At 44.8% G+C, this 24007-nt stretch overlaps 1 protein-coding gene across 2 annotated transcripts in view; it reads left to right on the forward strand.

The window, feature by feature from the left end:
- LOC115075078 (nuclear receptor ROR-alpha) overlaps window positions 1-24007 on the forward strand; it is a 170794-nt gene that overhangs the window by 119265 nt on the left and 27522 nt on the right. The gene's annotated exons all lie outside the window — the stretch shown is intronic.

Below are 24007 nucleotides of genomic sequence, written 5' to 3' on the forward strand. Positions count from 1 at the left end.
GGCCCCACATCTTTCCTTCTCGTCACTATCCTCCTCTGTCATGCTTTCTGAAGGAGTGAAAATGGAAAAGGCGATATTTATATTATTGGTAGTTTGAGCAGCTTTTATTTGGAAGCCACAAAGTTCCATACAGGTTGCCCATATTGGGAAGTATTTCGATTTTTGTGAAAACCAAAATACAGACTCAATTTTATAAGGAAGTTTCAAGTTTTGGAAGACTGTTACTTCTTCCCTAGTTTTTCCCTAACTGCACCCCCCCCCCCCCAACCCTCATCTGTCTTAGAAGTAACATTTTTCTAAACTAGTGTAAGGTTGGCCAGGATCACAGGCAATTGAGTTCACTCCTAAGACCATTATCTGGATGTTCTAACCAGTGGCGTAGCCACGGGTGAGCCTGGGTGGGCAGCTGCCCACCCAATTTAGACCCAGGCCCACCCAACTGACACCAGAACTGCAAGGCTGTCGCGGGATCCCATCCCCGCGACAGTGAAGAGGAGAACCCATGCTTGGCACGCCATCACGGCACACGTGGGGAAGCGGTCCTACAACCATATGGCCGACCGATCTTCCTGTTTGCGGGGAGAGGGGGGGAGCGGAAGCGCCGTGCACAGCTTCCACTTCCTCCCCCCAAAGCAGGAAGATCAGCTGGCCTCTCCTGCTATCTTCGGGCCGTATGGCCGACCGATCTTCCTGTTTGGGGAGGGGAGGGGGGGGGAGGAGAGCGGAAGCGCCGCGCACAGTTTCCGCTTCCTCCCCCCAGAGCAGGAAGATCAGCTGGCCTCTCCTGCTGCCACTGGCCTCCTGCGTACAGCCGACCGATCTTCCTGTTGGGGGGGGGGGACGAGCGGAAGCGCCCGGCACAGCTTCCGCTCCCCCCCCAGCAGGAAGATCGGTCGGCCGTATGGCTCGAAGATAGCAGGAGGCCAGTGGCAGCAGGAGAGGCCAGCTGATCTTCCTGCTCTGGGGGGAGGAAGCGGAAACTGTGCGCGGCGCTTCCGCTCTCCTCCCCCCCCCCCCCCCCAAACAGGAAGATCGGTCGGCCATACGGCCCGAAGATAGCAGGAGGCCAGTGGCAGCAGGAGAGGCCAGCTGATCTTCCTGCTCTGGGGGGAGGAAGCGGAAACTGTGCACAGGCTTGAATGTGTATGTGAGGATGAGAATGGGAGCCTTGTTGTGTGTGTGTGGGTGAAAATCGGACCCTGGGTGGGTATGGGAGTGAGAATGGAGTCTTGAATGTGTGTGGGTGATAATGGAAGCTTGAATATGTGGGTGAGGTTGGAAGCTTGAATGTGTATATATATGGGTGAGAATGGGAGCCTGGGTTTGTGTGTGTGGGTGAGAATGGAAGCTTGAATATGTGGGTAAGAATGGGTGCTTGAAAGTGTGTATGTGTGGGTGAGAATGGGACCTTAAATGTGTGTATGTGTGGGTGAGAATGGGTTTGTGTGTGTGGATGAGAATGGGTGCCTGGATGTGCGTCTGTGTGTGCATAAGAATATAAGCCTGGGGAGGGGTGAGAAAGTGAGAGCTTGTATGTGTGTCTGCAGAGAATGTGAGCTGGGGGGGGGGAAGAGCATATGAGAGTGAGAGCCCTGAGTGTGTGAGGGAGTCTGTGAGAGAAAGCATTTATGTATATATGTGTGTGTGTGTGGAAGGGAAGAAGACAGTAGTAGAAAAGACACTGAAGAGGAATTAGGAAATGAGCGACAAGGGAAAAAATGGGAAAGAGAGACCAGGACCAACTGATTAGAAAAATACAAAGATCAGACAACAAAGGTAAAAAAAAAAATATATATATATAGAGAGAGAGAGAGAGAGAGAGGGAGATGTTAGCAATTTAAATATAGGTGGAAAAAGCTTCTCTAATTTTTTTCTCGAGGTTTCAGTCAATTAGATGCGATCACAAATAGGAGACCAAAAACACCTCTTTTTTTCAATGCATTCAAAAGACATTGATGATTTGTTTTACTCTAAATAAATGACCTCATATAGGCAAATATAAAACGGAGCCTTCATGTAAAGGAGTATGCCAAATGGTATGTATCGCACTACCACTCAATGTATAATCATTGGTCATTCAATAGCATTTTTTTCATTTTTTGTGTGTCATTTCACCTTAATATAAGTTAACTTCTTTTGTGTCAGTTCACCTTAATAAAACTCATGAATCCTTATAAGTTCTTCAATCGTAGCTTATTTTCATAATATCATATCGCTACTTAGCTTATTCAAATGGCACAGAGTCGAACAGTTTCTTCACGCCATTTGAATAAGCTAAGTAGCGATATGATATTATGAAAATAAGCTACGATTGAAGAACTTATAAGGATTCATGAGTTTTATTAAGGTGAACTGACACAAAAGAAGTTAACTTATATTAAGGTGAAATGACACACAAAAAATGAAAAAAATGCTATTGAATGTTATTCCCGTAGGTGATGTATTAATGTTCTAGGGCCTGGTGTAGTATTTGCATTGCTGCTTTTTCATAAGGTTGCTGTTTGAATCCTGAGAGTCAGTGCTGTGATTGTTTGGCAAGGTTCCAGATGCCTCTTTCTTTGCAAGAGTTTGTTACTTCACAAAATAGCAGTGGAGGGTTATTTTTTGCTGAGATTACACCAGAATTTGAAATTTTTTTTTCATGTTACTTGTAATGTGAATTGCCCTAGCTCTGCGCTGCACCTGTTCTGATGATTAATTATATTTTATTGTATTTATGAAGATTTCTGGGTTTCTGCAAAGATGGTTCATGAAAGAATACATTAATTTTTGTTTTATTATATGATTGGATTTGATTGTTTTCTATACTTGAAATAATTGAAGTAAATTATTTTAAAGTTTCATACATGACACATAATGGCTGTTGCAAACTACTTAGAAAGCCATTCTAAGGTGCAGTATATGGCATTATTTATCAGTAAGAAAACAACTAGTAGACCTGCATGCCTTGTGCCCACCTATGTTAACCTTGTGCCCACCCAAAAAATCAATTCTGGCTACGCCACTGGTTCTAACCCCATTATGACACCTGTTGTTTCCATGGATAGTAAAATAAAAGTCTTTGGGAAGATACTAAAACTCCAGTTATCTGGATGAATTGTGGAAAATTATTTGTAATTTATTTAGTTTCCTTTTCTGAGCATTTTTCTTACTGCCAGTCCCTTATCCATTTATAGGATCCCATGGGAGGCAGGTTGTTCTGTAGTCTTCAACAAAAATAAAAGATTAGAACTGAAATAGACTCTTCTTTGTAAATAACAAAGAACCAGGGCATTAATAGAACCACATGCAAAACAAAATGTACTGTGATTTAAGTTAGCACCTGGCCCTGAAAAGATCATTGGTATTTATGGCAGAGGCACAGGACTTCAGTAGGATAATCTGCAAATGAAACTATTATATTATGTTTGTACTTTTACATAGCTGAGGCCTGGATTTATCAAAATGCACTAAATATCGCATGCAATAGAAAAAGGGGTGTGTTTTATGGTAATAGGCAGTTTATTGCAATTTGCGCTAATACCTATGCAAAGAGCTAAGTTACCGCAAATTGCGATAACTTTTTCGCACTTTGAGATAAATGCCAGAATTGTGGTATTTCCTACAGACATTCACTGGGGGGGTCCATGTTTACTATCAGAGTCACTGAGGGGGGGGGGGCGGGGGGAGAGAGAGAGAGAGCTTGATGGATGCTCTACCTGGGTAACATCAAGCTAGGTTGAGAGAAAATTGCACAAATCTCATCTTTGAGTGAGTTTCCTTACTCAGAAGGTCATCAAATCTTCACAAGAGAGCACTGTTCTGTTCGTACATCTCACTTTGAATGTCAAAGTGGCCCCTAACCCCCTACACTAATACCTAAACCTCACCTCGAGTGACTAGGTGGGCCTCCCATTAGAGATATAAATACATATCTAGGGTGAGGGCATTATGGCTAGTCTCTCTCTCTCTCCCTCTCCCTCTCCCTCTCCCTCTCCCTCTCCATGATAGCTAGGCTGGCTCTCCAGGAGCTTCAAAACAACTAAAACCAGCATAGGCAAAAACATCACAACATGCAATAAAGCATTACTGCAAGCTATCACACTGCTAAAATTGGCATTAAAGCCATGCGATAGGGCTTCGCAAAACAGTAAACACAGCCCACTCCTCCTCTTTTTCTGATTTGCATCGCACCATACGTTATGGTGCTATCGCATGTGTTAACGGCGATTTTTGCATGCGATAAGCCCTTAACACATGCGAAAATGCCTTATAGCATTTTGATAAATGACCCTATGAGTTTGATAAAATATCCCCAGTGGTTTACAGTAGTCTTGACCTGTAATAAACACTGCAATCAAGCTGGCAGGGGACAGCAATTAGGGTGTATAGAGGAAACATTTTCAATTGGTTTTTTTATTCATTTCATAGGTTCCCTCCATTTGTTTAATTTGTTTCAAATGAAAAACAAAATGTGTTTATACGTTCCATTTGATTTTATGTTTCTCTTTAAAGTCAATGGGGGAAGCAATGCAACCTATTTTGAGCTCCAAAATTAGAGTTTTCTGATCACTTCTAATGAAACTGGTGGATAGGGGCGGATTGGCCTGTTGGGGGATCGGGCTTCCCCCGGTGGGCCGGTCACTCTGGTCACGTGGTCTGCCGAGCATGGCCGCCACAGAGCTGCGCTCGGCAGACCACGGGGTATCTCCTGGGCCGGTTTTGGGGGAAATCCCAGGGCCGATCTTTACCTGGAATCCGCCCCTGCTGGTGGGTAGACATCATCAGAATGAGGGCAAGAACATGAAGGCACCAAGACTGTGGCAAAGGGGCATGAATAGCCTAAAGCACATTAAAAGGCAAAAGGCACCGTTAAAGGAGTAAAGCAGCAGCAGGAGTGGTAAGAACACTCAATGGCTTCAAAGGAGGGCACCAAATAACAGTGACATGAACACCCAAAGTTATCATGAGAGGAGCAAAATGGGCCAAGAGCAGCATAAACATCCTATGACATCATGAAGGGGGAAGGGGGGGGGAAACAAACTAGCAAAAGTGCAGGGAAAAAAACCCAGGCACTGACAGAGGGACAAAACAGCACTAAAAGTGGCATGAAGATCCCAAAGCACCAAGAGAGGTGTAGGGATGTGAATCGTTTTTTAACAATTTAAATTATCGTCCGATAATTTTAAAATCATCATTAATCGGTAAGGGACTCGATACAATAGGAATTCCCTCGATTTATAGTGAAAAATCTTTAAATCGAGTACGGGAATTATTTGGGGGGAGGGCGGGAAAACCGGCACACCAAAACAACCCCTAAACCCACCCCGACCCTTTAAAACCAATCCTTTACCCTCCCCCATCCTCCCGAACCCCCCCAAAATGTTAAATTACCTGGTGGTCCAGTGTGGGGGGGGGGTCCCGGCGCGATCTTCTGCTCTCGGGCCATCGGCGCCATTTTGGCTACCACTGATAAAAATGGCGCAGATGGCCCGGTAAAAAAAAAAACCACCCCGACCCTTTACAAATTACCCCTTTGCTTCTCCCACCCTCCCGACGCCCCCAAAAACCTTTTACATGTACCTGGTGGTCTAGTGGGGGGTCCGGGAACCATCCCTTCAATCATACCCTCGGTGCCAGTGCCCGTGCTGGACTGGTTTCAAAATGGTGCCGATCGCCTTTGCCCTCACTATGTCACAGGGAGCGACCGTCGCTCCCTGTGACATAGTGAGGGCAAAGGCGATCGGCGCCATTTTGAAACCAGTCCAGCACCAGGACCGAGGATATGATTGAAGGGATGGCTCCCGGACCCCCCGCTAGACCACCAGGTACATGTAAAAGGTTTTTGGGGGGGTCGGGAGGGTGGGAGAAGCAAAGGGGTAATTTGTAAAGGGTCGGGGTGTTTTTTTTTTTTTTGATCGGGCCATCGGCACCTTTTTTATCAGTGGTAGCCAAAATGGTGCCGATGGCCCGAGAGCGGGAGATCGTGCCAGGCCCCCCCCCCCCCCCCCCACTGGACCACCAGGTAATTTAACATTTTGGGGGGGGAGGTTCGGGAGGGTGGGAGAGCAAAGGGGTCATTTGTAAAGGGTCGGGGTGGGGTTTTTTTTATCTGCTCAGGCCTCACTGAAAAATTAACGATGTGAATTGGAATCGGAACCGATTCCAATTCACATTCTAACGATCCGATTTTTTTCTCCCTCCATCCGAACCTGATCGTTAAAACGATCGGGCACACGATTCACATCTCTAGCAAGCAGTCACTCAAAGTGGCAAGAACACCCCAAGGTGTGTAGCGTCAGGGAAATGGCAGCAAGGCTAAGTGTCTGAAAGACCCCCAAGGTGCAGCATAAGTGTTAAAGGAGCAAGGCAGAGTGGCAGCAAGACCTCAGTGGTCATGGGTTATGTCAGCAAGGGGGAGTGGCTGCAAGACACCCAAGCGCAGCATCAGGAGTATAGTAGCAAGGCTCAATGGCATCAGGACCCCTAATGTATAGAGTTTAAGGAATGACAGCAAGGCTCAATGGTAACAAAAGCCCTAATGCAATATATCAGGGGTATGGTGGCAAGGTAGAATGGCAGCAAAACCTTAAAGGTGTATCACCAGGAGCAAGGGAGCTTCACCTTGATTGGTCCTCCATCCTGTCTACTTGCCTTCTTCTTTGCCTAGGCTCTGCTCTAGCTACTACCTCATTCAGGAATTTCTTGGGTGCTATTGCTTACCATTGTCACTGCATCATTTTTCAATGGTTCATAGACTTGAATGGGAAACAAACAAAATCAAAATTTTCATATAATTCATGGGGTCCCAAAATGAAATGAAAATGATCTCATTCATTGAATTTTACCTTTTCATTTCAAATTAATGTACATCCCTAAAGCAGTTAAACTGTTAATTCACAGTAAATAGATTGGGTTGGGTATACTATGGACTCGATTCATCCAAATTCTCTTTGACCTCTAACATATGAATATTGGAAAACACTGCTGGACTAGCAGTTGTTTTAGAACAAAATACAAAAAAGAAAATATCCATCATGGCCCAATAATTCCGAGCTAACGGGAGGAAGAGCCATTACAAACATGCCCTTGACAACCTTCTCTCCAGTCACAGCATGCCCAGAATCATCCATTCACCAGATATATATGCACCTTTTATTTGCTTCCAGGAACCTCATATAGTTAGTCCTGCTCCAGGCTAGTATAAGTCCCATATTTTTAACAACTGGTTAAACTATCAGTACTGCTTTCCCTGCTAGGGTTGCAATGCTCACCCATCTAAGTACTGCTTTGTAATACTCTAGTACCTGCATTATCTGCAACATTCACACCATCAATCATCCTATTCTGAGCCTCATTTTCCCTCTTTTCACAGCTTTATATGCATCCACTCTGTTACAACTTACACATGCACACCACACATTTTCTTGCATATCTTCCATCTTTTCTATAACCGCACACATCCATGGCAAAATTCAACCCCAAGATTGTACATTAGTCAGAAGACAGAGGCATTGGCATACAGCAGTGCCACATTGAGAAAGCATAAATTCCTCACACTGACTACTCATATCACTATATAGCACTAAAACGTATAAGCAGATTTCTGTCATGCAAAGTACTGGTTTGCAGCATGCATGCTTTTAGCTGCATTTAGAGGAGGCATTCTCCATTGACAAACAGTGTTACGGGACCGGGCCGTGCCCCAGTCCCTCCTCCTACCTTGGGGCCGGCCCGGCCCACGCAAAGCCGTCCCCGGCTTCCCAGGCCTGTTCTGTGGCCTGCCGCGGCGTCTCCACTGTGAGGGAGCCGCCACCGACTTCCCGTCGCTAGGTGCGCGCGCGCGCAGGGGCTCCACTCTTAAAGGGGCCAGCGTGGGAAACCTGGGACAGCTCCTAGATGACGTCAGATGCTGCAAAGTATATTACCCTGCAGCTGGGATTGGATCCTCGCCTTGCAATGAGGCTCCTCAGGGCTCCCTGACTTGCTAGTTGCTGTGTTTACGTCTGACTGCTGCTGTCTTCGACCCAGCTTGCTTCCTGACCTGTCTCCTGCTTTCGCCCCTTGGTTTGGTATCGACTTCTGACTTCTGACTTCCGACCCGGCTCTGTCCCACGACTCCATCTTCAGCTTCTGTTCCTGGCTTGGCTTTGTCTTCTGACCTTCTGGCTTCTGACCCGGCTCTGTCCCCGACTCCATCTTCTGCTTTCTCCCTGGCTCTGGTGTGGATCACTGACTCCTGGCTCCTGACCCGGCTTCGCTCCTGGACTCCGACTTCGGCTTCTTCCTCATCTCAGGTATCTGGTACTTGCTGGCCCAGAGGTTTCTCCTAAGTCCCAGCGGCTCGGGCTCTCACAGGCTCCTCCTGGGGGAGCCGCGGGCTTCCGAGGGTGAAGACTCTTCATCCACCTGGGTCCAGCCATCGTCCATCTCTTCAGCCGCTGCCTGGGTCCTTGGTCGCATAGGACTCCACCTAAGTCCAAGAGGTCCAGGTCCCTACGGGCTCCTCCTGGGGGGACCTCGGACTTCCGGTGGTGAAGTCTCCTCTGAGTTTATCCCAAGCCGCCTCCCGGCTGGGACGCTTGCTGTGGCCTTCCATAGCATACCATCCTCTGTCCCAACCGGCCCAAGGGTCCACGACCGTAACAAGCAGGGCTGATTTAGCCATGACACATGGGTGTCACCAACTGATGGCACTAAACAATGAGCATACACAGGAGTTCCCATGCACAAGCTGTCTTGCAAGTCCCTTAGTCTTTTTTTTTTGTTCGAGCTTCCACACGGACATGTTCCCTCTCTTTATTATTTGTTTTTTTTTTGCGTCTGTTCTGAAGTTTGCTTGCTCTAACTCGCTTTTGAGTTGCCTCGCTGCCTCAGCCCCTGAACAACTCTTTTCAATTCTGTGTGTATGTGTGTGTATGTTTGTATATATATGTATATGTGTGTGTGTGTGTGTGTGTGTGTGTGTGTGTGTGTATATATATATATATATATTTATATATTTATATATATATATATATATATATATATATATATATATATATATAAATATATATATTTATATATATATATATATATATATATATATAAAACAGAATAATATCCTAATCACAACAATATTTTTAAAGTTTATTACAAAGCAAACTACTTTGATTCCATATATTAATACTAATGACAAATATTCTATTAAACCACCCACATTTGTTAAAACTGTATTCAGCACTCAATCCATACACACTACACTCATACCAATCACACTCCAGTGAAATGGTTAAGAAAACCAAAATCATAGATTCCACAAATCCTTGTAGGATATGTAAGCCATGAATCCTTAAAAGATCTTCTTAAGCATATATGGAATCAATAAACTGTTGCCCAGATCAAGGAGCACCATGCAGCCATTCAGTCGTTGGCAGGAGCTGAGCAGCCTTTCTCCTGTAGACAATCTTACTTTGATTTTAAGTGCTCCTCCTTCCAGACACACCCGCTATGCCAGTTTCAGTAGTCTTGCACCCCATCTGCATTACCACAACAGCAGCTTCCAGCACACCCACATGAGAGTTGTCAGCCTAAGATGCCATAGCAGTCCAGCCCAAACCTGGGCCTAGTTTTTGACTAGACTTGACCCTTAGGCTGCAACTCCTGTAGTAAGGGGAAGAATTTACCTGTTTCTCAGAGAATGGCAGAAGATCACCAAGGACCATTGGATCCTCACTGTTGTGGAGTCTAGTTACCATTTGTTCTTTTCCTGTCCCCCAGCACTGCACCAATGTTTAGCCATCAATCTGGATCCATCTCACTCTACATAGCTCCGTCTTGAAGTGGGGTTGCTTCTCAGCCAGAAGGCAATATAATTTGTTCCTCTCAGAGACCATGGCCAGTTGTTCTACTCTTGCTATTTCCTTATCCCCAAGAAGTTGAGACCCATCCTGGATTTACAAAAACTGAACAAGAGCCTGATATGGGAGAAGTTCAAAATGAACTCCCTCGACACCATCCTGACCTTCAACCAAGCGGGAGACTGGATGTGGCCCTGCATCCAAAAGACACACATGCTCATATACCCATCCATAAGTCTCACTGGAAATACCGCAGATTTGTGGTGGATTGCTCTCACTACCAATATAAAGTTCTTCCCTTTGGGCTTTCGGCAGCCCCAAGGGTCATCACAAAATGCCTTTCAGCAGCGATGGCACATCTTCATCAGGGGATTTTTGTCTTCTTACTTGAAAGTTCACCTGCATAACGTTTTATGTATTGTTGGCCCCACTGTAAACCGTTGTGAAGGCCAGTTCCAAACAACGGTATATAAAAGCACATAAAGAAAGAAAGAAAGATTGGCTGGTAATGGGACCATCCCAAGCAGGGATGTATATCTGCTGTATGCCTGAGATGCTGATCCAGCTATTTCAGTCACTAGGTTTCATAGTCAATTTTGACAAATTGAACCTCATCCCTACCCAGAGAATCAAGTTCATTGGGGTATGGATAAGACTCATTGGGGGAGAAAGTATTCCTCCCATCAGATTGGGCATTCTGTCTTTGAACACTGGTCTACAACCTACTGCCATGGGATCAAGTATCAGCCCAAGCCATCTTGGCTATCCTTGGACATATGGTGACAGCAGTGTATATAATATCCATGACAAACCTCAATATGAGAGTTCTCCAGTGAGGCTGCCGCAACCAGTGGGATTAACTACTTAAGCCCTTGTTGCACACCTTTCAGAAGTTACCACAGAGATGAAAACATCGCTTTTTTGATGACCAGATCCAAAGTTCCTGGAGATAGGTGCTCCTCTTCAAATTCTACTTCATTGAGTAATGCTGGCAATGGATGAGTCCACACTGGTCCTTCCAAACTCAAGAGACCTTGTTAGTGACAGAACATCACTTTTAGGTTAACTTCTTGGTGCTACAGGCTGTTGGACATGCACTGAGTTTTCACATCTCCTTCAGGGAAAGAGAATTCTAATCCAAACCGACAACCAAGTGCTAATATTCTTCTTGAACAAACAAAGGGGCACAGGGTCCTGGACCCTCTGCCAGGAATCTCTCAGGATATGGGAATAGGCACAGAGCTTTTCTCCAGTCAACTCACCTCCCCAGGATCTCTAGCACTCTGGCAAATCAACTCAGCAGAGCTTTTCACCCCCAAGAGTGAGACTGGGTTCTGGCAGATGGGGTATTCAGCCTTGGGGGTTGTCCATCAGAGGACAACAGTAAAGTTGATAAACTTTGCTCCATCCTTCAAATCAACTTCTGATCAGCTCCAGAGGCATTTCTGCTTAAGTGGGATGTATATCTGCTGTATGCCTTTCCCCTGCTTTTGTTGATGGTGTGGATGGCACAGAAAGAACTCAGACTCATTGCTTGTTAGGACAATGGAAGTATGGCTGTCAATCCACCCCCCAATTCCCCCTGAGATCTGATCCTGCTTTACTAACTTCAGAGGAGGGGGATGGCATGGATGTTTAACTCTTGATAGTCTTATCATTGACACCACATAAGGAAGTCAGGAACATTGTGATTTCAGCCAGGAAGCTGTCTACCAGAAGAGAGCACAGTATTAAATAGAAGCATTTTTCATCTTATCAGCCAAGCTCCTTGAACCCATTGGCCTGTGCCCCAAAACATCTGCTTTAGTACATGTTCTCTTTTTTCTTTTCTTTTTCTTTCTTTATTTACAATTTCTTATATTCTGCTAATTTCCAAAAAATTCATCCAGTGTGAGTTACATGCAGAGTAGCCATAAATCATTACACATACAATATACCATCATATAAAACATTAAAACATCAGTAAAGCAATATTAGCACTACCTCAATACTTTGTTGGTCAAAGTGCATCTTGGTGCTATTGACCTTAGCACCCTCAAATGGATGGAAAGCTGATCTCCATCCATTCTCTAGTATCAAAGTTTATAAAGGGTTTGTAACATACAAAATCTTCAGTTACAAAGCCACCAGTGCCAAGGGATCTCAGTCCTCTTGGCATTGCTGATGAAATTCCCCTCTGAGCCATTGGAATCAGCTTCCTTAAAGTTTCTTATTTGGAAAGTTGTTTTTCTAGTCTCTATCACTTCAGCGAGAAGAGTCAGCAAGCTACAAGTATTGGTTAATTGCTCTGCTCTGCACTCGCCCCAAATTTGAGACCAAAGTAATTTCTGCATTTCATTTGAATCTAGCCATTGTTTTGCCCACAAGCTTCTCAAGACCTTATGCACATAAAGGGGAGAAAGCCCTCCATTCACTGCTGTAAAAAGGCCTTGGCCTATTATCTGAAGAAAACCACATTGTCCGACTTCTCAACTTTTGGTCTCCTAGAATTCTGGGAGTAGCTTGTCAAGTGCATGTTGTCTAATTGTCTGGTGGACTGTTTCGCACATTGCTATACTCTGGCTGGCTTCCAGATCTCAGATTCTGTCACGACATGTCAAGTAACAGCCATGGCTACTTCAGTGGCTCACCTAAAAGCTGTGTCCATTGGAAGGTATCTGCAAAGCTGCAGCTTGATCATCAGTTCATACTTTCATATCCCATTGTTGTCTGGACAATCTCTCAAACAATGACAGTAGCTTTGGGCAAGCAGTTTTGCGCAGCCTGTCCACTGTAGCCCATTCTTCAAAAGGGCAGAAGGCTTCAGATTGCTTCTTCAATAATGCTCTACCTTGGGACTCCCACTTGTCATGGCTTATTTGGCCCTGCTGGTTGACAGAGAAAGCAAGTTTGCTTACTGTAAACAGAGTTCTCTGTAGACAGCAGGATGAATTAGCCATGCTTAACAGCCACCTGCCCTTCCTAGAGAGTAGACTCCCTAGCTAAAGCTAAGCATTACAATTGACTGAAAGGCTCATGAGGCAGCACATGAGTGGGAACTCCTGCAGTGCTCAGTGGTAACATGTCATCTCTAATTCATTCCGCTGTCTATGGAGATCCTCATTTGTAGTAATTGAACTTGCTTTCTTGGAAGTTGAGGAGAAAAATGACGTGTGTAGATTGCAGTTTCAACTTATGTGCTTTATGTTCCATGAGAAAAATAGCTGTACAAGATGCAAATGCAAATTTCCACAAGTCCTCTGTACTTGCAGCATTTGTTTTTCGAAGTGGAAGCACGTGTGTATGTTCTCTCTGAAACTTGTTGCAAAGTCCACAAGTCAAGAGTGCCCATGGACTTTACTGCAAAGCAAACAGTTTGAAAATTGCCTCCAGAATGTAATACGCACCAGAAATAACAAAATCTCTTGGCTGCTTGACTGCAGCTCTTCTTCAGAGTTGTGTAGGGGAGAGAATGGGGATTTTTTTTATGTGTTTTTTAATTTTTCAATTTGTTTTAGGCAATGCAGTAGTAGTAGGAGTAGTGCCGAAGACTGAAGATGTCTGTGTGAACCAGATGAGCAGTCCATTCCCTTTTGACCTACCTTTCCTGTGCTAGTTTGCTGTGTATGGTCAGTTCTAAGATTTCAAGGCATCTTGTCCTAGAAGGAGCATAAGTATGCAACTTGTGAGTAGTAGCACCAATGAAAAAAAGGGGAGAAAGTCTGATACTTCACTTCCAATGCATAGCTCTCTGCTTCAACAGCAGGGGAGAAAGTCTGTTACTTCACTTTCAGCGCATAGCCAGCATAGCTCTCTGCTTCAATGGCAGGGGAGAAAGTCTGTTACTTCACTTTCAACGCATAGCCAGCATAGCTCTCTGCTTCAACGGCAGGGGAGAAAGTCTGATACTTCACTTCCAACGCATATCCAGCATAGCTCTCTGCTTCAACGGCAGGGGAGAAAGTCTGTTACTTCACTTTCAACGCATAGCCAGCATAGCTCTCTGCTTCAACGGCAAGGGAGAAAGTCTGATACTTTACTTCCAACGCATATCCAGCATAGCTCTCTGCTTCAACGGCAAGGGAGAAAGTCTGTTACTTCACTTTCAACGCATAGCTCTCTGCTTCAACGGCAGGGGCAATGTAGAAAAGAGGATCTATATATAGACAACAACCAACAAGGACTGAATTACATAGTCGAGTAAACAAAAGCATGGGTGTAGCTTGCTTATTGAGGCGGTTACTACCCCTAACTAAGCTACATATTCAATTAGATGCAGTTCCAACACTGCTCTCTACATTAATGGTGGGGTGGAAGGGAAATAGAACTAAAAGGTACTAAGAGCCAAGCGTAACAAGTAAGAGGAAAAAAAAGTGCATAGCTTGCTGGGCAGACTGGATGGGCCGTTTGGTCTTCTTCTGCCGTCATTTCTATGTTTCTATGTTAAATTATGTATTTATTTATTTATTTAACCATGCTTCTATACCGTACTGTGCCCAATACGCAATACATAAAAATAGAAGGCATTGGAGCAGTAAGAGAAGATGGGTTGGCGACATGAGTATTCTTCTGTGGTGGGCAGTGCTGCTCATCAGGCAGTGAGAACAAGCCAAAGTATGCAAAGACAATGAGAAGTTTTGAGATTTCTGCATACCTGTGAGCATTCCCAAACTTATAATACTCTTTAGTTTTTCTCTCATTGTAATGGTATTTTTTCTATCCAGAATAAAAGATTTGTGCATTCTTTCTTTGTTTTTTAATATCTTTTTCCACTATTGATTTCTATGGCTTTGATTGTGTGAATGTTTGACCTTATTTCATTTTCACTTCTTGTCCTTAGAGCTAACATCAAAAGCATGCTCATCGTCTTTCATCTGCCCAAACCCATTTGGTGCAGATGTCAGGAGAGTTATTCTGTATATCAGGAAAGAGATTAATCATTCTTAAGATACCCAGGACCCCCTGAATCACTCACTTCCTTTTATTAAATATAGGAAGTGATAGTTTTTGCTTGAAAACTTCAAGGCCAATATTCAGCGTTACTTAGCCGGATAAGTGGTGATATCCAACAAAGTGGTGGCCGCTGAATATTCATCTGCATTCAGTGGTCACCACTAAGCAGGATAGGTTCTTATCCGGCTAAGTAGATAGCTGGATATCTTTTGTGTGTGGGCAATGGGCATTTTGGAGCAGCACTACTTATTCAGCTTAGCTGGATAAGTGCCGATATTCAAACTTATTTGGATAAGATAAACCTGCCCTAGAGCAGATTTAACTTAGCCGGATATCCAGCTACATGGTGATTTCTATAGGCATATTCAAGAGTGCCCATGGCTATGCTACTGCCTATCCTATGTAAGTTAGCCAGATAAGGATTATCTGGCTAACTTACCTAAACATTTAGGTCTGAATATGGAGACCCACGTTGATAACATTGAGAGTTATTTTAAAAGGCATTTCTGCAGATAAAATGGCAGGTTACCCATGGAAATGGCCTGTTATAAAGTTGCCCTCCCGGTATGCAGGTAACCTTATGCATTACATCCTGTATCCATGCACTGTATCCATAGTAATCACGGCAGAAAAGGACCAAATGGTCCATCCAGTCTGCCCAGCAAGCTTCTTATGGTAGTATCAGCAGCGCCATGCAGATTACCCTCATGTTTCTCTTAAAGGCAGCAACTGCTGCTCCATACAATTATTCCCAAGCCTTAGGATAACCCATAAAATTTACTGCTAGCAACATTTTTACTGGGTGATGAACTGCCTTGAAAATTCAGGCAGTGCTGATGTGTTTTGCTTATGGACTTGGCCTTAGAAGAAGTCCTGTGCTTTTTCATTTATGTCTGCATATCAGTACCACACATCATAATAGTCAGGGGTCCATATTGGTTGTCATTTGAATCCAGTTCCTCTTCTATCCACCTCTCCCCCCTCTGGCATCAAAGTGGAGAGTGATGTTCTAGTTGTGTCAAAATCATCACGGCTTATTGGTTAAGGGTAGTAATCCCTTGCCGTCTATTAAGGGTGGTAATTGTTGCTCTTTGTAGGTTAACCCCATGCTTATTTCCCCAGATTGTAAAAGTCTGGACCCTTGTTGGTTGTTGTCTGAATCCAACTTCCCTTTTCCCCCTGTCATTGAAACAGAGAACAATGTTGCATTTGCATCAAAAGCATCAAGACTTATTGGTTAAGGGTAGTAACTGCTGTACCAGCAAGTTACCCCCATTCACCCTTTTCTTCATTTCCATCCTCTAGTTTTTAGGGATCCATAGTGTTTATCCCATGCCACTTTGAATTCTTTGACTATTTTCGTCTTCACTACCTCCTCTGGAAGGGCATTCCAGGCATCCACTACCCTCTCCATGAAGAAATATTTTCTGGTGTTGGTTCTGAGTTGTCCCCCCTTGGAATTTCATTTTGTGATCCCTAGTTCTACTGATTTCTTTCCAACAAAAAAGGTTTGAAGTTCATGCATCATTAAAACCTTTCAGGCTTCTGAAGGTCTATTATATCTCCCCTGCACCTCCTCTCTTCCAAAGTATACATTTTTAGATCCTTCAGCCTCTCTTCGTTAGTCTTCTGATACTGACCCTGCACCATTTTGGTCGCCCTTCTCTGGACTGCCTCCATCCTGTCTCTATCCTTTTTGAGATATGGACTCCAGAAATGAACACAATACTCCAGGTGAGGCCTCACCAAGGACCTGTATAAGGGCATTATCAACTTCTTTTTCCTACTGGTTATTCCACTTGCTATGCAGCACATCATTGTTTTGACTTTAGCTATCTCCTTGTCACATTGCTTTGCCACCTTCAGATCACCAGACACTATCAACCCAAGATCCCTCTCATGGTCCGCGCACATCAGTCTGTCACTCCCATTGCATACAGCTCTTTTGGCATGAATCTGTACTTCTTAGCATTGAATTCCAGCTGCCAAATCTTTGACCACTCTTCAGACTTTCTTAAATCACTTTTCATTCTCTCTACTCTTTCAGGTGTTTCCACTCTGTTGCAGATCTTAATATCATTCTCAAATAGATGAAAATTACTTTTAATCCCTTCTGCAATGCCACTCACAAAGATATTGAACAGAGCTAGTCCCAATACTGATCCTTGTGGCACTCCGCTTAACACCATTTTCTCTTCAGAGTAAGTTCCATTTACCATAACCCGCTGTCTCCTGTCAGTCAACCAGTTTGTAATCCACTCCACTTCCCTTTTCATTTCAGAGGCATTGTGTGAGGATTTTAGGAATAACAAGGAAAAGACCAGCAACATTGCAGCCTAGCAAGCTGCCATCTTGGCGCCCCCCCCCCCCCCCCCCATGTTTGTCAGCTTTTTTGTTAAAGCTCTCAGAACAAAATGACTAGGTGGTTTCTACTAAAAAAAAACCAAAAAAAAAAAACCTCACTGAACAAATGTATCTGAAAGTGGAAGAAAAGTCTCATTTTCAGTACATGGGTGCTAGACAAAATACCCATTCCAACCTGAGATAAATGCCTTGTAATGAATGTACATCTCAATCTACCATAGAAACACAAGGCTCAATTCAGCTGCATTTGGGACTTAGAACGTTTTCTAGCACTCACGGGAGGGAGGGGGGGAGGTAACATTTTAACAGCCCACATAAATTAAACTGCTAAGATGTGCACCAATTTTCAAAGCAAATGTATACATGTAATTCTGCTTTGAAAATTATCCCACCAAAAAAACCCATGCACACTACACCTGCTACATTTGTGCAGATATTTTTCAGGATATTTTCTGTGCATATTTTTAAAAATGCAAATATAGGAGCATACGTGCAAGCCCCTCTCCAACCCCACCCCCCAATAACATCTCTGCTCAGTCTGGGTAATCTTACAGAAGAGAATGTATGGGAAGAGCTAGGAAAACTGAAAGTGGACAAGACCATGGGGCCAGATGAGGTACATCCCAGGATACTACAGGAGATCAGAGATATCCTGGAAGGTACGCTAAAAGACCTGTTCAATAGATCCCTGCAAACGGGAGTGGTACCGAGAGATTGGAGAAGAACGGTTGTGGTCCCGCTTCACAAGAGTGGAAGCAGAGAGGAAGCTGGAAACCACAAGCCGGTTAGCCTCATCTTGGAGGTGGGGAAAATTAATGGAGACTAGAGATGTGCGAAGCTCAAACCTTTTGGTTCGGGCTTCGTTTTCAGCCTGCCGCGGGAAATTTTGTATTTCCCACGGTTTGGGCCTTTTAAATTCGGGGGGACCCGAATTTCAGATTAGTGCGCACTAACTCCCGTTATTGCGTGCTAACATTTTCACGTTATGGGCGCATATGTTATAAAATCGACACGTCCATGTGTGCATGCCGGCAAACGAGCACAGTTCTTAAATTTTACTTCTGAGTGCCTAACTTCATTCCTCCCAAACTGGCTCCACTCTTGGCCCTGCCTACTTTTAAAATTCGTAAATGTAAGCATCAAATAAAAACAGGTTCATAGATTTCGGAACTCAGTGGGGGAGAAGTTTTGTTTAGAAAGATCTAGGTGTCTCGCGGCCCATATTTAATGCCATTTGTCTGTATGTTTTGATTTAGCCGGACAAATGGTGAGATTTGAAAATGTCGCCATGCCGACTGGCCCCAAGTTAGTCAGATAATTTATCTGGCTAATGCAGGGGGGGGGGGTTGCAGGGTGGAATTGGTTATCTAACAAACAGGCCGATACAGTACAGTGCGCACCGACAGAGCGTACTGTTAGCCTCCTCTTGGACGCGCGGTTTCCCTTACCATTTATTCAGTAAGGGGAGGAAAACGCGTGTCCAACCCGCGGCACCTAATAGCGCCCTCAACATGCAAATGCATGTTGATGGCCCTATTATGTATGCGCACGGGATACAGAAAGTAAAATGTGCAGCCAAGCCGCACATTTTACTTTCAGAAATTAGCGCCTACCCAAAGGTAAGCGCTAATTTCTTCCGGCACCGGGAAAGTGCACAGAAAAACAGTAAAAACTGCTTTTCTGTGTACCCTTCGACTTAATATCATGGCGATATTAAATCGGAGGTCCCAAAGAGTAAAAAAATAAAAAATAAAAAAAAAATTTGAATTCAGCCCGCGACTGTCAGCCGGCTCGAGAACCGACGCCAGCAAAATTGAGCGTCGGCTGTCAAACCTGCTGACAGCCACCGCTCCTGTCAAAAAGGAGGCGCTAGGGACATGCTAGTGTCCCTAGCGCCTCCTTTGCCTGTTTTTACTGCCGGGCCTAATTTAAATACAGAATTGCGCGCACCGGCGAGTGGCCGGTTTGCCCGCTCTCCCGCGGACTTTACTGTATCGGCCTGAAAGTTAGCTGGATAAATACCAATTTTCAACATTATCCAGCTATCACAGGCCTAAATTTACTAAGCTGTGATAAGGTTATAATGTGCATTGAACAGTGTTTTTTGCACATTATCGTGTTTTGTTTTGTTTTTATTTCATCCCCTATTGAAATTAGCTGCTTTGCATGCAATTTCATGCATAAAATGTGCTAATGCGTAGGCAATACAATGCAAATAAAATAACATCTATTTATTTATTTATTTATTTATTGGCTTTTTTAATATACCGACATTCATAGGGCATATCATGCCGGTTTACAATAAACTTTGTAGTACAGAAAGAGAAATTACAAATAACAGGGGGGGGGGGAAAGAGGAGCAGGATAAGAAAAGGAGAGAGGGGGGAGAGGGAGATAGCAAGCGCGTAAGTAGCGTGAAGTACAAAGGATGTAAACAAAGGGAGAAAAATATATATAGGAACTGTATTTAAGGTATTAGCATAAAAAACATAACAATTTAGTAATTACATAATCCGCAGATTCGTTAAAGATGAGCCATTGATACGCAGAGGTAGAGCAGAGGGCAAAGGGGGAAGGCGAGGGGGGCAATAGGAGGGTTTATGTTTGGTTGGCATCAGGGTAGGCCTGTAAGAAGAGCCAAGTTTTGATGCCTTTTTTGAAATTGGATAAAGATGGTTCAAGGCGGAGAGACGTGGGGAGTGAGTTCCATAGGGCGGGGCCGGCTATGGTAAATGCTGACTTAGAAAAAAATTATCGCAATTGAAGGAGTTGTAGTTCCATATAGAGAAAAAATAGATTTCAAGCTCATGTGAAACGCTCCATCCCCCTACCCAAACCCCTCCCCTTTTAAAGAAAACCCCCTCTGTAGTTCAGTTCATAAGAAGAACATAAGAACATGCCATACTGGGTCAGACCAAGGGTCCATCAAGCCCAGCATCCTGTTTCCAACAGTGCCCAATCCAGGCCATAAGAACCTGGCAAGTACCCAAACACTAAGGGGCGGATTTTCAGAGCCCTGCTCGCGTAAATCCGCCCAAAACCGGGCGGATTTACGCGAGCAGGGCCCTGCGCGCCGGTGAGCCTATTTTACATAGGCTCACCGGCGCGCGCAGAACCCCGGGACTCGCGTAAGTCCCGGGGTTTTTCGGAGTGGGCGTGTCGGGGGGCGGGGCCGGAGCGTGCGGCGTTGCGGGGGCGTGTCGGCAGCGTTTTGGGGGCGGGTACGGGGGCGTGGCCGCGCCCCGGGGGCGTGGCCGCGCCCTCCGTACCCGCCCCCAGGTCGCGGCCCGGCGCGCAGGAGGCCCGCTGGCGCGCGGGGATTTACGCCTCCCTCCGGGAGGCGTAAATCCCCCGACAAAGGTAGGATGGGGGTTTAGACAGGGCCGGGCGGGTGGGTTAGGTAGGGGAAGGGAGGGGAAGGTGAGGGGAGGGCAAAGGAAAGTTCCCTTCTAGGCCGCTCCGATTTCGGAGCGGCCTAGGAGGGAACGGGGGTAGGCTGCGCGGCTCGGCGCGCGCAGGCTATACGAAATCGATAGCCTTGCGCGCGCCGATCCAGGATTTTAGCCGATACGCGCGACTACGCGCGTATCTACTAAAATCCAGCGTACTTTTGTTTGCGCCTGGAGCGCAAACAAAAGTAGGCTGTTCGCGCTCGTCTGAAAATCTACCCCTAAGTCTATTGTCTATTCCATGCTACTGATACTAATAATAGTAGTGGCTATTTTCTAAGTCATCTTATTTAATAGCAGGTAATGGACTTCTCCTCCAAGAACTTATCCAATCCTTTTTTAAACCCAGCTACACTAACTGATCTAACCACATCCTTTGGCAACAAATTCCAGAGTTTAATTGTGCGTTGAGTGAAAAAGAACGTTCTCCGATTAGTTTCAAATGTGCCACATGCTAACTTCATGGAGTGCCCCCTAGAAAGAGTAAATAACTGATTCACATTAACCTGTTCTAGACCTCTCTAATGCCAACCCAAGGAGATGGCTGCTGTCCTCTGGCACTCCTCCTTCCCCACCAAACCAAGTCGAGTCCAAGGAAATGGAATCTCTCCTTTAATACTCCACATTCAATTCTAAGCTGACGATATGACAGCTCTTCTTTAGCACCAGCCCACTGGCCAAGAAGACATCGGCTCTCCTTTAGCACCTCAACCCTCTGCATGCCCCACCTCCCCAATTCTGCTCCCTGAGCACCATATACACACACGAACATCCTCAATTCCCTCTTTTCGTATTGCACCCTACCTACCCACCCGATTGCAGCCTAAGGAAATGGCAGGGGTTAATGCCACCTCCCACTCTACTCTGAGGAGACAGCAGCTCTCCTCTGGCATGGCATCCCTACCCCACCAAACCTCCGATTCCAGCCTGCATCGCTTCTCTCGGGCTCACCATTGTTCCACGTCATTCTCAGCAGGTTCTCAGAGTTCACATTGTACACAATGACAGCTTGGTAACCCGTTTGCTGCGTGTGAAGCACCTAACACACACGGGCAGACAAAAATTGGCATCTGTTACTGCAGCTAAAGAGTTTCTAGGAAGTTTTTATTTCACCCAGCTGATGCTTTGGGCTCCCAGATTAAATTACAATCAAGGCTGCGATCTGGTCCAGCGAGCTTTCGGTTCGCTAGTAGTTGGAGATTGCTTCCTATTTTGCACCTGCCCTCAGCTTTGCCCTAGTTCAGACACTGCAGTAACAGTCCTCGGTTAGGGGCCATGCACAAGGACTCCTTCCAGAGCCCTGCAGTCATAGGGCCTAAACCCGGCCCCTAGGTATCACTATTCCTCTATGACTTGGGCTCCCTCCACTCGGGCTGTGAGCACAGCTTCTGCAGCATCCCCAAGTCCTGGTCCTCACCAGACATCTAACTCCCTCTGCCTCTCCAGATCCTACCCAAAACACACCTGTGCTGCCCCCCCCCCCCCCCATAAAGTACATCTAGTCCCTGGAGTCTAATGACCCCCAATCCCCCCTTCTATTAAATAAACCCTTGGAGGACTAGATTGCACCCCCTCCCCCCACCCTAGCTGACCTCCCAATACCTTAATGAAGTCCCTGATAATCTAGGGGTCCTCCGGAGCACCCTGTACAACCAGGCCAGTTGATGCCATTTTCCAAAATGGTGCTGTTTGGTCTTTGCGCCTACAGGGTAACCTCCAGGGATTTATTTAATGGAAGGGGGGGGGTCAGGGAAAAAATGTACTCTCTGGGGGAGGACTGGGCATCTGATGACTGGGAAGGGGAATTTGAACCCCAGAGGAGGTTTTTCCTTTCGAAGGGGAGGAGTTTGGGTAAGGGGACAAAGTATGGTCATGCATGCTTTAAATCTCTTTTTTCTCTATTTTTTTATACAGGGCCACTTTGACAAAGGGGAAGGGGTCTGCCAAGATCCCCAAAGGAATTTTGTCACTTTTGGGGGTCCATTTTGGGCTGCATGACCCTTTAAGCCGATAGGGACTGCCATCATGCGTTTTTCACTACTTTATGCTATTTTTTTTATTGCAAATTCTTTTGTCATGATGATAAATATCACTGCTAAATTTTTGTGATTTTTTTTTTTTTTTTTTTTTTTTAACCAGGGAGGGTAAAAAAATTGCAGGACCACTCTCCCTCCCTCGCAATATTTCACCCCTCCAGTGGTAAATTATTGCAGCTTTAAGATAGCCTGCAGAATTAGCCAGAGAAGTTTATTCTTCTTCTTGGACGCCTGGATCTTTTCAGTATCCACCTCTAGGACTGTTGTTACAACATTCAAATATATAAATACCCATTTGTTGTGATACCATATAGAGGGGGTTATTCATCAAATTGCGTTAGGGCCTTATTGCGGGCGTTAGGGCCCTAACACCCATGATATCATCATAAATAAATAATGCATCACGAGATGCATATGCAAATTTTAAAAATTTACTCAAATGGGAGGAGTTTGGGTGGAGTTTATGAAAATGAGGGGTGCTGCCCGTTTAGGGCAGGGGGAGAGGGAGGGAGAGAGAGCACCTCTGGGGAGGCACACATATTAGGAAACATTTTATATCACCACTAAAACCTTGGGGTGAGGTTTTGGTGGTGGGCTAGGTTTTGGAGGGTAGTTTAAAAAAACCTTAACATGCGTGTTAAAAATGTGTGCTGGAAACCAGTGCATTTGTTTTTGGTTTGTTTTTTAATGCTCAGCTTATTGCATCAGCCTGTATATTATTTAACACAGGCTAATTTTCAAAGAAGAACAAGTACTAAAAGTGCTCGTGTCCTTTGCATCTGCTATTTATGCAGGTGGCAGAGGAGATAAACTAGCAAGCTCAGTTTTAGAAATACTATGTACGTGCACCATTTTTCACCCCCGACCTAAACGCAAACTGAGAAATTCCTCTTTTTTTTTTTTTATAACCTGGCATATAAAAAGATGAGATTTGTATAATGTACTCTCGACCTACTTTGATGCACTCTCTACCTAGCTACTATCAAGCTAGGTTGAGAGTACAATGTACAAATCTCCAAGTCACAGAAAATCTTCACTGTGCTGTTCATACTTCTGACGGTGCATGTAAAACTGCCCCCCAAAACCTAGACCACCACCAAAACCTCACCCTCAGTTACTAGTTGCCCCTCTTATAGTGGTATAAATAGTTTACTTAGACTCTTTATAAGGCTCTCGTATCTTTCTCTCTCTCCCCCTCTCCCTCTCAATGGCACTCCCGCATTGCTGTGCATTACTCTATTGCATTTTATGTTAGGAGCTGCTCATTACCATTAACTCTGCCCAAACTCCTCCCACTTGCATAACTTAGATTGCAAACTGTTACCCAGTGTTGCCTTATCTCATTTTCTGATTAGCTGTGCAATAGCAGTTAGTGCTTCATTATGTAGAGCCAAGGGTTTTCTTAGAA

The sequence above is a fragment of the Rhinatrema bivittatum genome, chromosome 13 (assembly GCF_901001135.1).
Source record: "Rhinatrema bivittatum chromosome 13, aRhiBiv1.1, whole genome shotgun sequence".
Taxonomy (NCBI): Eukaryota; Metazoa; Chordata; class Amphibia; order Gymnophiona; family Rhinatrematidae; genus Rhinatrema; species Rhinatrema bivittatum.